This window comes from Bos indicus, chromosome X (assembly GCF_029378745.1).
Source record: "Bos indicus isolate NIAB-ARS_2022 breed Sahiwal x Tharparkar chromosome X, NIAB-ARS_B.indTharparkar_mat_pri_1.0, whole genome shotgun sequence".
Classification (NCBI taxonomy): Eukaryota; Metazoa; Chordata; class Mammalia; order Artiodactyla; family Bovidae; genus Bos; species Bos indicus.
Genome location: NC_091789.1, coordinates 94,861,008 through 94,875,434, shown reverse-complemented (window position 1 = coordinate 94,875,434; position 14,427 = coordinate 94,861,008). Strand labels below are relative to the sequence as shown.

Sequence of the window (14,427 nt, the reverse complement as noted above, 5' to 3'; positions counted from 1 at the left end):
CTGCTCTGAGTTCTGCTACACTCTTGAGAACCAAGCCTGAGGGCCTGGCGACTTTATTTGTGTGTCTGGGGGTGGGGTGGGGAGTGTGGGGGTTATTGGGGAGAAAAACTTTTTACTTTTTTGAAGGCAAGGCTGGCATAAAAATAGTGAAATAAATGCCATTTGCAGCAAATGCCATTTGCAGCAAGATTATCATACTAAGTGAAGTTAGTCAGAAAAAGAAAAATACCATATGATATCACTTATGTGTGGAATCTTAAAAAATCATACAAATGAATTTATTTACAAAACAGAAACTGACTCAGACTTTGAACACAAATTTATGGTTATCAAAGAGGAAAGTGGGGGAGGGATAAATTAGGAGGTTAGGATTAACATATACAGTCCCTTGGACTGCAAGGAGATCCAACCAGTCCATCCTAAAGGAGATCAGTCCTGGGTGTTCATTGGAAGGACTGATATTGAAGCTGAAACTCCAATACTTTGGCCACCTGATGAGAAGAGCTGACTCATTTGAAAAGACTCTAATGCTGGGAAGGATTGAGGGCAGAAGGAGAAGGGGACGATGGAGGATGAGATGGTTGGATGGCATCTCTGACTCAATGGACATGGGTTTGGGTGGACTCCGGGAGCTGGTGATGGACAGGGAGGCCTGGTATGCTGCGGTTCATGGGGTCGCAAAGAGTGGACGCGACTGAGCGACTGAACTGAACTGAACTACTATGTATAAAATAGATAAATAACAAAGACCTGTATAGCACAGGGAACTATACTCAACATCTTATAATAACCTATAATGAAAAAGAATCTGAAGAAGGGTATATGTGTGTGTGTTTGTGTGTATGAACTTCCCAGGTGGTGCTAGTGGAAAAGAACCTGCCTGCCAGTGCAGGCGAAAGAGATGTGGGTTTGATCCCTGGGTCCAGAAGATCCCCTGGAGGAGGTCATGGTAACCCACTCCAGTATTCGTGCCTGGAGAATCCCATGAACAGAGGAGCCTGGCAGACTACAGTCCATAGGGTCACAAAGAGTCAGACACGACTGAAGCAACATATATATATATATATATATATATATATATATATATAATTATGTATGTATAATAATTACATATATTATATACATATATATATCACTTTGCTGTACAACTGAAACTAGTGCAACATTGTAAATTAACTATACTTCAATTTAAATATGATTTAATAAAAAGGCAAGGCTGATTTGGTCGGTGCCTAGCTTAAGGATCTCTTGGTCATACCTTCATTGGAGAAACTCAGCTTTCCAGCCAGCCTGACATTCCACAGAGCTCAGGCAAACCTAGATATACTAACTCACCCAACCACTCCTGGCTCCCTGTTTTTCTAGCAGCCAGAGTGCCTCTTGAGTGTAACTTTATTATAAGAATTGTTGAGTAGGGGAAGTGTGTGTTGAGAAGTCTTGAATCTGGATCTCCTCATCTAAAAGCCTGAATTCTCTCTGACTTCAAAGGCTGGGCATTCATCCAGGAATGATGCTCTTGGCCTCTGCAAGAGGGTGGGGCCAGGTGTGAGAATACAAACAGACTGTGGGGGCCTGTACGAGGGTAAAAGGCAGCAAGAGAATATGTGACCATGGTGGGGAGCAGATGCCTGTGTACTTGTCTAGCCTGTACCTTATAAAGAGTGCTTCTTGAAGGAATGTTTTCAATGATGCCTGTCAGAGATCTTGGGCTCTTTGAACCTCGAAATCTGAATTGGGTGATGTTTGCCATAAGCAATAATGAGCATGGAAATGATTTATTCTGGGACCTTGACTATATTACTATGAAATCACTGGGGCCTATTGATCCTCAACTGTTTCCTGAGTTCTTGCTACAAATCCATTCTCTCCAATTCCACCAAATCAGTTGTCACTACTGGCTCTGTGTGTGCTGCTTTCTCAAAAAGCAGTACTCTGTGGGTATTTTGGACTTACTCTTTTTCCTTTCTACCCAGGTCTCCAGCTCACTGAGCTGTGAACTTTCACCACCCCTCCCCAATCTGTTTACTTTCTCTTCTGACTGTAAGCAAGCCTGTGTACATACCTTTTCGTGTGTTCACATGCATTTCTGGGTATGCATGCTTGGCTCCCTAAGGTTATTTGTAAGTCTGTTTGGATATGGATAAGCCTTCTTGTCATTAAAGGGATCTCATCTGTGTGTATCTCATCAGGAACCCTGACTGTGTGTGCAGTACAGGCAGGATGTTATTGGCCCCTCTTTCGGACAAGCAGGCTTGAGTGAGACCTTAATTGAATTATGAACAGGGACCTTATCTCATAGTGTTGGGGAAGAGATGGAAGATTACACTGGCTCTGTAAGAGAATATCTTTATTTTTTTCTAGAGCTTGCGGGGGTAGAGTCAATGACTAATGCAGGGTCTAGGGGGAGGAAGGGAGATGGAGGGAGAGGGAGAAGGGGAGAAATACTACAATTAAGTTAAAACAAAGATTCTTTGTTCTGTTCAGGAAAAATGTGGGGTTTGAGATGTGCAGGTGGGCTTAAGGAAAGTGAGGTTTTGAATGGCTCATGTGTGTCCCATCCCCTCTAGACAGCCCTTTGAAGGTTCAGTCTTCCTTATTTTTGCATTTCCTTTCTGGGTCTTGTACAACACAGACATTTAATAGTGAATGGATTATTAAGGCAGAAGGATAGACTCCTAGGCTTCTGAGACTGTCGATGGCCCTACAGAGTCCGACATAACTCCCCAGGAAGGAAGGCTTGAGCCAGGGAGGTCTTATTTCCAGAACTGCCCCTAGACAAGTGTCCCGTCCTCCCCACTTATGAAGTAATTGGCAGAATGGCTAGAACAAGTGAATGATTGTGCCATAATTAGTTTATAACCTGAGGGCATGCCAGTTTGTAGCCCTGCCAGTCTGCTAGCTGCCACCAGTACAGATATGCCTCATAAAACTGCAAGCAACAAAGCTATGGTACTATTCCCTGAGCTTGCTAAGCCAAATGACTCAGGCCTATGAACTGAGGGTAACTGAGCTAGTACGTTAACATTCCCTGAACACTGCTGCTGCTGCTGCTAAGTCACTCCAGTTGTGTCCGACTCTGTGCGACCCCATAGACGGCAGCCCACCAGGCTCTCCCGTCCCTGGGATTCTCCAGGCAAGAACACTGGAGTGACTTGCCATTTCCTTCTCCAATGCATAAAAGTGGAAAGTGAAAGTGAAGTTGCTCAGTCGTGTCCGACTCTTAGCGACCCATGGACTGCAGCCTACCAGGCTCCTCCGTCCATGGGATTTTCCAGGCAAGAATACTGGAGTGGGGTGCCATTGCCTTCTCTGCCCTGAACACTGACCTTTTATATTTTCATTTTATACAAAAGTAACCTTTATTTCTTACATTTGTTAATCTTTGTTTGAACCTAGTTGTAATATTTCTCCCCCTCTCCTTCTCTCTCCATCTCCCTTCCTCCCCCTTCCCTCCTCTACTTTCCTTCCTCCTCCTTTGTTTTGGAAGGAGGAGCACAATGAGGCTAGGGCAGGACAGAGTATCTGGCCTATACTGTGACAAGAATTGAAATAATTTCCTTCTGATATGCTTAAGAAATGGCTCAGTCAGTATCTCCTGCGGGTGTCTCACCCTCCTGGCCTGCTGCTGGTATGATTGTTGTCTAAATATTCTCTTCCAGTGTCCTAAGAGTTCAAGAAACCCAACTTTGGTCATGAGAAATCTATCAACTTGGCAATATAAGTCATATAAATGTGTACCAGAGTGTCACTGCCAGATGTCAGCAGATCTGGATTCTGAAAGTGGGTTTTAATTCTGCAGTTCCATAAACTCTTCAGTCTTTTCCTGACTATCAACCTGCATTGTATTTTTATTTCAGAGGCTCAACATATGGGAATCTTTGGATCAATTAAAGTTGAATTAAGAGTGTTCAGTCTCTCAGTCATGTCTGACTCTTTGCGACCCCATGAACCACAGCACGCCAGGCCTCCCTGTCCATCACCAACTCCCGGAGTCCACCCAAACTCATGTCCATTGAATCGGTGATGCCATCCAACCATCTCATCCTCTGTCGTCCCCTTCTCCTCCTGCCCTCAATCTTTCCCAGCATCAGGCTCTTTTCAAATGAATCAGCTGTTCGCATCAGGTGGCCAAAGTATTAAGAGTGTACAAAGTATTTGTTGCTGGCCAAAGCATTAAGCAGCTCACGTTCCTAGGTAGTGGAAAAGATGTACAGATTCACTAATACAGCTTCCATGGGTTTCTTTGGTGGCTCAGTGGTAAAGAATCCACTTGCAATACCAGAGACCATCTACAATGTGGGAGATGCAGATTCAATCCCTGAGTTAGGAAGATCCCCTGGAGAAGGAAATGGTAGCCCACTCCAGTATTCTTGCTTGGGAGATCCCATGGACAGAGGAGCCTGGTGGGCTACAGTCCCTGGAGGTCACAAGTGTGAGACATGACTTGGCAACTAAACCACCACCACTGATACTACTTCTATATGTAAGAAATAAAGCAGTTTGCAGAATGACCAAAATTAAGGAATGGCTCCCATTCAGGGATTATTTTCAGAACTATTAGGATGTTTTTTTTTTCTATCACACAAGCAGAATTAACACCCCTGGCCCCATCCAGGGAACAGACCCAAGGTGGGTAATTCTTCATTTTTTTTTTTTTTATCTTCATTTCATCACAGCCAAGTTTTCACACCTTCAGTTTCTTCTGAGTGTTCTGTTTAGTCGGTTGTCATGGTCAAAATGAAGATGTCATTCTCTTTTAACATTGTCAGCAATCACCTTTTTCACCAAAACGTTCTTATTTCTATTTATCTTGAATTGCCTTTAATGTGTCTATTCACTTCTTTCATAGGCCTGGTCTAGATCTTTCACAGAAGGGCTCTAATATGTTTATGTTAGGGCTTGTATTTGGTTCTTGCATTGATTTCAGATTTGAAGGCTAATCATATGTGGCCTTAAAACCTATGACTCACAGAGAACTGATATTTGTTTTAACAAATTAGTTTGAGATTGGGTCTTTGAGAAATGTTTGAAATTGGGTCTTTGATGATAAATATGACTGTAATTTTCATATGTTTGTGAAATTCAAGCACATTATTATTTCAAAGCAGTAGTAAGCTGTAATAAAACCAAAGAAACCAAAAGTTTAAGTAAATGTATTTTAGTTAATAATAGGCATATGAGCATGACTCTTAATAAATGATTTTGCTATTACTTGTCCCCAAGTTTCTCTTTAATCATAACATGGCCACATGTATTCTCAAGACTTATAATTTATAGAGTTTAAGGCTATCTTTCCTGATCAGAGGTATTTCCATATGAAAATATTTGTAGTATGAACTGAAAGAGTTCTGTTCAAAAACATAGTGTTCATGAAATGCAAACAGTTTTACTGAAGGCTCTGTAATTAAGGCAAAACCATTTGCAATAATGCCTCACTTCTCCTGAAGCCCAGAACATAGCCTGGACCTCGGTAATAAGTTAAGGAAAGAAGAAGGCTTTGAGATCTTGAAACAGCTGTTATAAAGCCCATGGTACAGGGAAAGAGGCCCTCATCCCTTTACTTCAGAGAGACTCACTGATCCTTAATTTAGTGGGAACCTCTCAGTCCCTCGGTTATAGCAGAACACAAGCAGTAAATTAGTATTGGGGGTAGCAGCTACATAGGTTTCTGGAGGTAGTTTACCCTAGAAATAGGCACAATGACAGTTGAGTGAGTACCTAACCGAGATAGAAAGATTACATAAAGAAAGATCTGGCAATAAGGAATAGGTAGATAGCCTTCTGCACAAAAATATAAGATTGTGGTATTCTGTTGTATTGATATGCCAGATTTTGTTTAGCCATTCTATTATAATTGGGGATTAAACTTATTTAAAATTTTCACTCTTATAAAAAGTGGTACAATAAATGGTTTCTGTACAAATTGCATTTCTTCTGTTCAGAGTTATTGCTTTCTGATATGTTACTAAACATATAATAACCAGGTCAAAGGTATGAGTTATTTTATAGCTGTTGCCTGTTGCCAGACTGTACTCCCAAAAGATTAAACTGTATGTCTATTTTCTCACAGCCCTGCAGTCCTGAATGCTATCATTTTTAATATTTTTGCTAGTTTAATAGGTATATATGTATACTCTCTGGAGAAGGGAATGGCAACCCACTCCAGTACTCTTGCCTGGAAAATCCCATGGATGGAGGGGCCCGATGGGCTGCATTCCATGGAGTCGCTAGGAGTCGGACACAACTGAGCGACTTCACTTTATTTTTTCACTTTCATGCATTGGAGAAGGAAATGGCGACCCACTCCAGTGTTCTTGCCTGGAGAATCCCAGGGACGGGGGAGCCTGATGGGCTGCCGTCTATGGGGTTGCACAGAGTCGGACACGACTGAAGTGACTTAGCTTTATGTATACTCTCCATTTGTTTTAATTTTTATTTATTTAATGAAGCTTTCCATTTCTTAATGTCATAATTTGCCATCTCTTTCCTTATTCATTTTCTTTGAGTGTTGATCAAGAAAAATCTATTGACCTACATTTTTATCCATTCCTTATATTTTGGATAGTTCAACTTTATCAGTTATATTTGTCACATATTTTTCCAATTTTGTTGCTTTCATTTTTATGTGTGCTTTATTATATTTCACTATGCAAAAGTGTTCTTTTTCACATTTATGTATTCAGATCCATTCATCCTGTCTCTGATGTTCCTTTCATTTTTCAATATTCAGAAATTTACCACTCCTCCACAGCTGGGACAAATATGTGATTCTGTCCTCCCACTCCCCCAGGGTGTTTTTTCTTTTTTGTGTTTAATTCTTGGACCCATCTGGAATTTATTGAAGTGTATGGTATGAGGTATGGATCTAAAGTAAAATCTCCATACTGATATCCAAATGTTTTAGCAATTCAATTTGGCAAATATTTCTTGAACTCCTCCTATGTGCTAAACATTGTGCTAAGTACCACAGGAAAGTTTTTAAAAAATGAGGCAAAGCCCATGCTTTCCAAGTGTGTTATCTTTTGTCTGTGTCTGTCTCGTGCTCTTCCTGTTTCTCTGAAGAATGGAAGGGTGGCAGTGGCAGTAATAAGGTAGATGTTTAAATATATTATAACAAAGCACAAGGAAGACTGATATAGGTATTATTAGAGATGTTAAAAGCCAGAAGCTGTGGGAATATAAAGATCTGAGAGATTCCACCTGAGACAAGGAAAGGGCTCAGAGTAGAGGTGACATTTAAGAAGGGCTCACATGGAAGGATTTTATTTATTAAAAAAACACATACTGAATATCTGTTCTGCTATGCCTCATGCTGGTGCTAGGGCTAGAGGTGAGATGACCTAATCCCTGACCTCAAGAAGCTCTCAGACTAGCAAGACATGGTGTGGATAAAGGAAACATACTAGGAGGAGGTAGTAGAAAGGGAAACTAATGTGGTTGGAGAAAATTATAAGTTGGGGAATAGTGGAGATTGAGACTGGAAAGTTAAGGTTGGGGCCTCAAATCTCAAGAAGAGGCATTGATTCTTCCTTTGTTTGGGCATGGAAAAAGGTTTAGAGGTATGAAGGTGCCATGATCAGAGTGAATTTCTGGGCCAGTCAATTTCATTGGGAAGGCTGTTATTTCTTTGAACTGTTCTCTGAAATATGAGTGAGGTAAACGTGTGCACCACTTTGATATTTGGACTCCCTGGCAGTATCACGTCTACCCTTTACAGTGTCTATCAATATGTGTGATACCATTATACAATTGACAGTTTGTGATATCATTCTGATATATTGCAGGTGGTTCCTTTTTAGTAATCCTTTATTCTGTCTTTCAAGTAGCTAGGATCACTTGCTTCTTAAGTTATTTAGAAGACATTTTAGAGTGAGTCCCTTATGATGGCTATAATGAAGTGTCTGATGCTTGAAGGAATAAAGTTCAGATATCAGGAAGATTTGGTTATGGGAAAACAGCTCCTTCCCAACTTCTGCTGGAAAAACAAGGGGCTATGAAACACAAAATTAACTTAAATGCAACTGCTCACATGAACATATACCTAATTAATTTGAGAAATGTTTTATTTCTTGTTGTGGGCACGAAGACTACAGTGTTGAAATTAAACTATTGATAAGTTGATCCAATCCATCTACAAATTTAAAAATGGATTGTTTTCCAGAGGCTAAGAAAAATCTTAATTAGAGGCTTGAAAATTAGTGGTTTGGAAGTAGAACTTCCAGAGAGGCTGTGAGGAGCTTAACGGATCTTCTTCCCAGTGAAAAACCACGTAATTGATGAAAATGATCAAAACCAACCATTTAAGTTCTCTGGAAGTTGACCTAGAGGAATTCAAAATATTGAGAAGCATTTATTCAAGGAAATCTAAATTTCACTAAGAACTATGGGAGCCTAGTTGTCACATCTCTCCCACCCAGCTCCATGCTATGGATGCTTTACTCTGGACAATTGTAGCCAAAATATGGGGCTACCTTTACTCTTCACTCCCAGTCACAGGGCAATTGTTTCATCTCAGTGGGGACAGGCTGCCAACATCCCTTTTCCCACACACTCAGTTTCAAGTTGTGGAAGCTCTGTTTTGGGCTGACATGGGCAAGGAGCCTGGGGTCTCCCACCCTAGGTCCCATGTATAGGGCAGAGGTTCCATGATAGAAGATGCAACCATAGAAGACCATAGGCAATCAGCCTCCCCCAGGTCCTGCTTGGAGAGTGGAGGTTGTTCCATAAAAGGAAGGGCATACCAAGAAGATGGGGGCTCCCACCTCTACCTTCCAGCTCTTGCTGGATATCACCCAGGTAAAATCGGGTTGTCACTACACCTTCACCCCAGGGAAACAGTATAGAAATTATGCACAGGGCTTTAGGCAAGACTGGAGGGTCAGCACCCCAGCTCTGTTAAGGGGTCTGGTTTTATTTGGAACAGAGTGTAGAGGCACACCATCCTGAAGGTGTTGTCAAAAATAATAGAGATCTTTGTGTTGAACAATTAGTAGAAGGCTAATCTTTCCATGAAAGTAGGAGCAACAGATGAGATGGCAGACCAGCCAGAAGTTTAATTGAACCAGAGAGAGAGCGAGCTAAAAAGAGCCCTGTTAAAGTCATACTTATCCCTGGGGGTTGGAGAGAAGGCTGAGTACATATGCTACATTGTGTTCCTTCAGAAGCAACCAGAGTGGGCACTTGAGAGCTACTAGACACTTCCTGAATGTGGAGCTGACTTAAAAGCATTTCCCAAGCAACACAGAGATCCATCAGCAAATTCTGAAGCCTTACGGTCTCAAGGGACATAAGCATGACCTCTGATCAATCAATAGCTAAACATTGAACTCCTTGACCCGGGAGCAAGTCTGAGGTAGTTAAAAACAAGCAAACAACCTATTATACAGAGTGAAGTAAGCCATAAAGAAAAACACCAATACAGTATACTAACGCATATATATGGAATTTAGAAAGATGGTAACAATAACCCTGTACGAGACAGCAAAAGAGACACTGATGTATAGATCAGTCTTATGGACTCTGTGGGAGAGGGAGGGCGTGGGGAGATTTGGGAGAATGGCATTGAAACATGTATAATATCATGTATGAAACGAGTCGCCAGTCCAGGTTCGATGCATGATACTGGATGCTTGGGGCTGGTGCACTGGGACGACCCAGAGGGAGGGTATGGGGAGGGAGGAGGGAGGAGGGTTCAGGATAGGGAACACAGGTATACCTGTGGCGAATTCATTTTGATATTTGGCAAAACTAATACAATATTGTAAAGTTTAAAAAATAAAATTAAAAAAAAAACAAGCAAACAAACAAAGAGGAAAAATTGAGCAGTAAGATCAGAGGTTACACAATGCAAAGGAGTTAGACTTTACAAACTTAATTCAGGCAAGCCACCAGACAAGGCCTGTGGTGGCAGTGATGGTGGTGAGACTAGTCAGAATATAGAATTGATGCACAATATTATTTAAAGTGTTCAGTTTTCAACAAAAATTACAACAGATGAAAAGAAACAGTGTGACCATTGTATAAGGGGAAAGCAGGCAATAGAGATTACCTTTTTTGGGGTGGAACACTTAACAGATAAACACAAACACTTCAAAATAGCTATTATAAATATTTTTGAAGAACTAAAGGAGTCAATTTAAAAAATGATGAAAGGAAGATATAACAATGAGTCATAAAAGAAAGAATATTAGTAAAGGGATATAAATTATATTTTAAAAAGCAATGACATGAAAATTCTGGAGTTGAAAAGTACAATAACAGAAATGAAAAACTTATCAGAAAGGAAGAAGATAGAATTAGTGAACTTGAAGTTAAAGCATTAGAGATTATACAATTTTAAGAACAGAAAAAAAAAAAAAAAAAACATGAAAGAAAATGAACAGAGCCTGAGAAATCTATGGGACATTATTAAGTACACCAACATACTCATCATGGGAGTACCAGAATGAGAGGAGGGTGAATGGAGTAGGAAAAAATTGAAGATACAGGGGGTGAAAACTTGCAAAAACATTGTGAAAAACATTAGTCTGCACCTGTAAAAACAAGCAAGGTCTATACCTGGGCATATCATAGTTAAAATGTTGAAAGCCAAAGGGAAAATCATGGGAAAAGAAAGAGAAAAAAAGACTCATCATGTATAAGTGAACCTCAATAGGATCAGTAGCTGACTTTTCGTCAGATGAAATGGAGACTAGAGGCAGAGGGATGACATATTCACAGTGCCTTGTTCAGTCACTCAGTCTTGTGTGACTCTTTGCAACTCCATGGACTGCAGCATACCAGGCTTCCCTGTCCTTCAGCATCTCCCAGAGTTTGCTCAAACTCATATCCATTGAGTTGGTGATGCCATCCAACCATGTCATCCTCTGTCATCCCCTTCTCCTCCTGCCTTCAATCTTTCCCAGCATCAGGGTCTTTTCCAATGAGTTGGCTCTTCACATTAGGTAGCCAAAGTATTGGAGCTTCAGCTTCTGCATCATTCTTTCCAATGAGTATTCAGGGTTGATTTTCTTTAGGATTGACTGGTTGATCTCAAAGTGCTTAAAGGGGAAAAAAGAAAACGAGTCCTATGTGCAGCAAAACTTCCAGAAATGTAGGCAAAATTAAGACATTACCTGATAAGCAGGAATGGAGAGAATTCATTGATAACAGACTGGCCTTACAAGAAATATTAAAGGAAGTTCTTTAGGCAGAAAGGAAGCAATATCACACAGTAATTCAAATCCACGTGAAAAACAGAGTGCTGGTAAAGGTAATTGTGTAGTAACATAAAAACAGTGTAACTACATATTTCTTCTCATCTGTCCTTAATTCATTTAAAAAACAATAGCATTCAAGAATCTGTATAATTGAATCTTGGGGCCTGTAGTATATGGAAATATACTTAACAATGACAGCACAAAGTAGCAGGGAGAAGTGATAGTAGAGCAAGAAGTAGTACCAGAGAGTACCTCAAATCCATAGGAGGAAACAAAGAGTATCAGTTCAGTTCAGTTGCTCAGTTGTGTCCGACTGTTTGCGACCCCATGAACCGCAGCACACCAGGCCTCCCTGTCCATCACCAACTCCCAGAGTCCACCCAAACCCATGTCCATCGAGTCGGTGATGCCATCCAACCATCTCATCCTCTGTCATCCCCTTCTCCTGCCCTCAATCTTCCCCAGCATCAGGGTCTTTTCAAATGAGTCAGCTCTTCTCATCAGGTAGCCAAAGTATTGGAGTTTCAGCTTCAGCATCAGTCCCTCCAATGAACACCCAGGACTGATCTCCTTTAGGATGGACTGGTTGGATCTTCTTGCAGTCCAAGGGACTCTCAAGAGTCTTCTCCAACACCACAGTTCAAAAGCATCAATTCTTCTGCGCTCAGCTTTCTTTATAGTCCAACTCTCATATCCATACATGACTACTGGAAAAATCATAGCCTTGACTAGACAGACTTTTGTTGACACAGTAATGTCTCTGCTTTTCAATATTCTGTCTAGGTTGGTCATAACTAAAGTTCAATTAAAAAAAAACTTTATATAGTTTTCCCTAGTTAATTCTAATAGCATGATTATTTAAAGAAACAATTATAACACTGATGTTGGGTTTGTAAAGTATATAATCATATATGGCATTAACAATACAAAGGAGGAGATAGGGGATAGAGCCACAATGAAGCAATTTGTTAATATTTTATTGGAATTAAGTTAATATAAAACCTGAGTATGATAAGTTATGGTGTATATTGTAATCCCTAGAGCAACAAATAACATAAATTTAAGAAATAAAGTGAAAAAGTAATTTAGAAGATACATTAGGAAATATCCATTTTCCAGTGGTGGCATAAATTAAAGAAATTATTATCTCACATTCTGGGGCCCAGAAGTTGAAGATTAAGGTGTCAACAGGTCAGGTTTCTCCTGAGGCTTCTCTCTTTGGATTTTAGATGGCCCTGTTTTTATTGTTCTCACATAGTCTTTCCTCTGTACACATGCATGCCTTTGTTGTCTCTGTGTACAGATTTCCTACTCTTATTTATTTTAATTGGAGGCTAATTACTTTACAATATTGTAGTGGTTTTCGCTATACATTGACATGAATCTGCCACGGGTGTACATGTGTTCCCCATCCTGAAACCCCCACCCACCTCCCACCCCACCCCATCCCTCAGGGTCATTCCAGTCTACCAGCCCTGAGCACCCTGCCTCATGCATCAAACCTGGACTGGCAATCCATTTCACATATGATAATATACATGTTTCAATGCTGTTCTTTGAAATCATCCCACCCTCACCTTCTCCCACAGAGTCCAACAGTCTGTTCTTTACATCTGTGTCTCTTTTGCTGTCTCACATATAGGGTCGTCATTTACACTGAATTAGGACCCAACCCAATGGCATCATTTTAACCTAATTACCTCTTTTAAAGGCCTTACATCCAAATTCAGTCATATTCTGAGGTACTTGGAGTTAGGCCTTCAATGTATGAATTTTGGGTTGACACAGTTCATCCTATAAAAATTGACAAACCTTTAAGTATGTTGATTGAGAAAAAGAAGAATGAAATTACTGATATCAAGAATGATAAGGATATTAACACATATATATGGAATTTAAAAGACAGTAATGACGACCCTATATGCAAGACAGCAAAAGAGACACAGATGTAAATAACAGACTTTTGGACTATGTGAGAGAAGGCGAGGGTGGGACGATATGAGAGAATAGCATTGAAACATGTATATTACCATATGTAAAACAGATGACCAATGAAAGTTCTATGCATGAAGCAGGGCACCCAAAGCTGGTGCTCTGGGACAACCCAGAGGGATGGGGTGGGGAGGGAGGTGGGAGGGGGCTTCAGGATGGGGGGACACATGTACTCCCAAGGCTGATTCATGTCAATGTATGGCAAAAACCACCACGATATTGTAATTAGCCTCCAATTAAAAGAAAGAAATTAATTTAAATATAAAATGAAAAAAATATAATAGTACAAAGCATCCTGTGTACCCTTACCTAGCATGTGAGGTGACTAAATGGTGAAATCTTATATAACTGTATATAATATAAGAGTATAATATTGTAATTATATTTATATTATCTTTATAATATAAATATATATAATATTTATAAATACTATTATTATATAATTATATGTTATTATATTACATGATTATATATAATAATAATATATAATTATAATGTAAGATTTCACTAACTGGTGAAATCTTATATAACTGTAATATAATAGTAAAGCCAGGAAACTGACATTGGCTCATTGCTGTTAACCAGCCTACAGACCTTAATTTGTTTTCATTTTTCAGTTAATAAAGGTTAAATTTTTTAACTAAAAAAAAATGAATGGTGAGGGAGCATCACTATTGAACTTACAAAAAAGTGAATAAAGATTATAAGAGAAAACTATGAAGAGCTGTGTGCTAAGATATTTGGTAACTTAGATGAAATGGAAAAATTATTAGAAAAATTAAAATTGTCACAGCTACACAAGAAGAAATAGAAAATCTGAATAGTCTTATAACAACTGAAGAGATTGGATTAGTATTCTAAAATCTTCCCCAAAATAAAAGCCCAGGCCCACATAGCTTCACTGGTAAAGTCTACCAAATATTTAAAAAGGAGTTAATACCAACCCTTCACAAACTCTTCCAGAAAATAGAAGAGGGAACAAATCCAATGCATTCTACAAGTATTGCCTTGATTCCAAAGCCAAAGAAATCACAAGAAAAGCAAACTAGAGATCAATATTCCTTACGTAAAAGTCCAGGACAAAATACTTGCAAACTGAATCCAACAGCATACAAAAAGGATTATACATCATGACCAAGTGAGATTTATCCTAAGAATGCAAGGGTGGTTGAGCATCCAAAAATGAGTTGATACAAACATTGCATTCATAGAATAAAGTAGAAAAAGAACATGATCA

The 14,427-nt window shown here is 39.7% G+C and overlaps 1 protein-coding gene across 3 annotated transcripts in view; it reads left to right on the top strand.

Moving 5' to 3' along the window:
- Positions 1–14,427, top strand: part of SHROOM4 (shroom family member 4) — a 264,232-nt gene that overhangs the window by 50,408 nt on the left and 199,397 nt on the right. The gene's annotated exons all lie outside the window — the stretch shown is intronic.